Below are 3330 nucleotides of genomic sequence, written 5' to 3' on the forward strand. Positions count from 1 at the left end.
GAATAATGGATACATAAGTAAAAAAAATGGAGTCAAACTCAGTCTGAGGATATTTAGCTCAATAGAAGGATCTTTACATATGTTTATGAGATCTGGAGTTTGATCCTTAGCACTATATAAAACATCAGCAAATGACCAGAAAAATGAAGAAAAAAAAACAAGTAAGCAAAAAGCCATCAGATTCACTATAACCACTGGTTCTCAGGAGTAAATCACTACTAACCACATGGCTTTACTTTTGTTTAACATTACTAGTTTCAGATAGGACCCTACTAGGAACTCTGATTATATAGCTTTTCTTCATGCAAACCTTAATTCACTAATTCATCAGGTATATGATTTTCCTTTTCTATATGGATATAATTGGAGTGTCCTCAATTCCCGTTCAGGCCCGCAGCTGCTCAGACCCAAGTAAACACACAGAGACTCATATTACTTATAAACTGTATGGCTGTGGCAGGCTTCTTGCCATCTAGTTCTTATATCTTAAATTGACCAATTTCTGTTAATCTATAAGTTGTCACATGGCTTGTGGCTTCCCGGTACTTTACATCTTGCCTCTCAGGGTGGCAGTGGCTGGCAGTGTCTCCTGACTCAGCCTTCCACTTTTCTCCTTCCTCTCTCTCGAGTTGGAATGTCCTGTCTAACCTTGTTCTGCCTCATTACTGGCCAAACAGCATTATTTATCAACCAATCAGAGCAACACATATTTATAGCAAACAGAACAACATCCCACAGCACTAGTAGAACAGGGCCCCTCTCTGGAAAGAAGTTTGGAAATCCTGGGGAGAAACTAGTTAAGAAGAAGTGGAATCGTTATGAGCTGGCCAAATTTGAGAAGAATTTTTATCAAGAACACCCTGATTTGGCAGGGCATCCATCTCTCCTCATTTTTTTGGTAAGTTCATCATATCTTCTTCTGGTTTCAACAAAACAATGGTTTTATTCTCCTTCTCACTCATGATCTCTTCCATTAGATGAATAAGTTTTTCATCCCTTTCTACATCATGACTCACATCCACAATATGAAGAATGTTATGGTTTACACTCAGTTATAATGCACCAATATTGATATGAATATAGTCTTTCAGGAAATCTTCAGCAAGCTGTCTTACTTCTTTTGGCCAAGTTGCACCCCACATTAGGGTTTGTCTATCAGGTCTTATTTGATGGACAATTTTTCATTTTGGGGGTTCAAATCCCATTCTAAGTATTCTATCAGCTTCATCAAGGACAAGGTAAGTTATTCTCCTCAGGTTGCTTTTCCCATACTCTAAAAAGTCAATCAGTCTTCCAGGTGCTGCAATACAGATTTCTATACCTCTTTCCAAATCACAAACCTGTGGTCCCTTGGTAGCACCACCATAGATCGAAGTAGACTTCAAGCAACAAGCTCTACAGTATTCAGCAGCAACTTGCTGCACTTGCTAACCCAGTTCTCAAGTTGGTGCCAGCACCAAGCAAGTAGGCCCATCATCCCTCTCTAGGAATGGCTGATGATTTATGTGGACTACATGCTGCTTTGATAAAAGCATAGACCCACTGCTTCTGAGAGTTGATGGTACATATGTAAGATAAGACAAATAAAGTAATTAAATTAATAACCACTGAGTATATTTTTTGTGAACAGTACTTTTTTCTAACTCCTTTTTACATATGAGAATTGTTTACACTTAATAATATTCTTTCCATATATTTTCTACTAATAGGATTTCATTTCTATTTAGTACTGGACTTTATACACACATGTACACATACACACAACTATTTAGAAAACCATTAATGCTTCCGTTTTATAAACAATAAAACAGATGACTTATTATACACTAAATGTGAAAGCACTGACCTGACCATATCTGAGTGATTAATTACCCCTGTCTAATCTGCATTTCCATTCAATATCACAGTAGAAATATCCTTAGCACATAAAGTCTCATGTGTATATAATCTTCTGGTGGAAAGAACAAGGTAAAGGTGGTTTATTAGCAAGTTAAACTGACAGTGTCTCATTTGACAACCTTGTATTGTAATGAATTATGTATATAATGACAAAATGCAAAGAAATGCTAGGGTCCTAGTGACTGAACTGACTTGTATTTAGCTTTGAATTCTAGCACTGATACAAAAGAGTCTGACTTGACTATTGATTGACTATCAAGATAAATGGTTCTGAGGTTCTTATGACAAGAAGTACTAATAGCATTAAATGTACATTAAAAGTCAACATTATCGCCGGGCAGTGGTGGCACATGCCTTTAATCCCAGCACTTGGGAGGCAGAGCCAAGCAGATCTCTGTGAGTTCAAGACCAGCCTGGGCTATCGAGTGAGTTCCAGGAAAGGCACAAAGCTTACACAGAGAAACCCTGTCTCGATAAACCAAAAAAAAAAAAAAAAAAAGTGATCATTATCTAGGAAAATTAGTTAATAAGTTCCACATAAGTTTTATTAAACATGTAGTCTTATATAAATTAATTTAGCAATGTTTCACTTTTTTAATACTTTGTTTTGATTTTGAGATGGAGTCTTGTGATATCTTTTATTTTGGTTTCAGACTGATAGGTTCAAGTAATGTTCCTACTCTAGTATACTGAATGACTAAGAGTATTAGCATGATCCATTCCATGAGACTTAAAACAAGTTTTTTGAATTTTCTGACTTAAAATTGCCTTGTTTTTATAAGATAAATAATCATCCCAGAGTGTCTTGTTCATTCTTCATACGATATAATTATGGTTTAAATGTGTTTCTCAAAAATTTGCATGTTGAACACTTAAATCACAAGTTAGTGAGATAATGTTTCTGCAGGGTAGATATTTGCTAATACTTAGCAATATCTGAACATTGTGTATCTGAGCTTAATCATGGAACTTTTGACTTTAGAGGAAGAGTGGAGAACTGATGTGACACACTTCCATTCTTTGCCCAAATGATGCCTTCAGTGTGTTTTGCTGTATAAAGTTCTTCACCATATGTAGATTCTATTTCAAGAATCCATTTCAGCACTTGACTCAGAAGTAGGATACAATAAAATAAATCAATAATATATATATATATTTAATTTTTATTGTCAATTTCATACATGTATGCATCAACTCCAGTACATTTTCTTCAACTCTCATTCATGTTCTATCCCACTGAAACTCTTTTTTCTTCCAAACAAACTACCTCCAACTTAGATGTCTTTTGTTTATACCCACTGAGTTTTATCAATGTTACATAATACAGGAATGTAGCAGGAGACTTAAAAGTTCTTATTAATAAAATCAAACCCAAGGCCAGTTATTGGAGTGAACACTGGAAGATCAGAGAGACAGAACAAACCACAGCTA

At 35.5% G+C, this 3330-nt stretch overlaps 1 pseudogene; it reads right to left on the reverse strand.

The window, feature by feature from the left end:
* Positions 1 to 849: 849 nt before the first annotated feature.
* On the reverse strand, positions 850 to 1535 carry LOC114683040 (annotated as a pseudogene).
* Between the last annotated feature and the right edge of the window lie 1795 nt (positions 1536 to 3330).

This window comes from Peromyscus leucopus, chromosome X (genome assembly GCF_004664715.2).
Source record: "Peromyscus leucopus breed LL Stock chromosome X, UCI_PerLeu_2.1, whole genome shotgun sequence".
Taxonomy (NCBI): Eukaryota; Metazoa; Chordata; class Mammalia; order Rodentia; family Cricetidae; genus Peromyscus; species Peromyscus leucopus.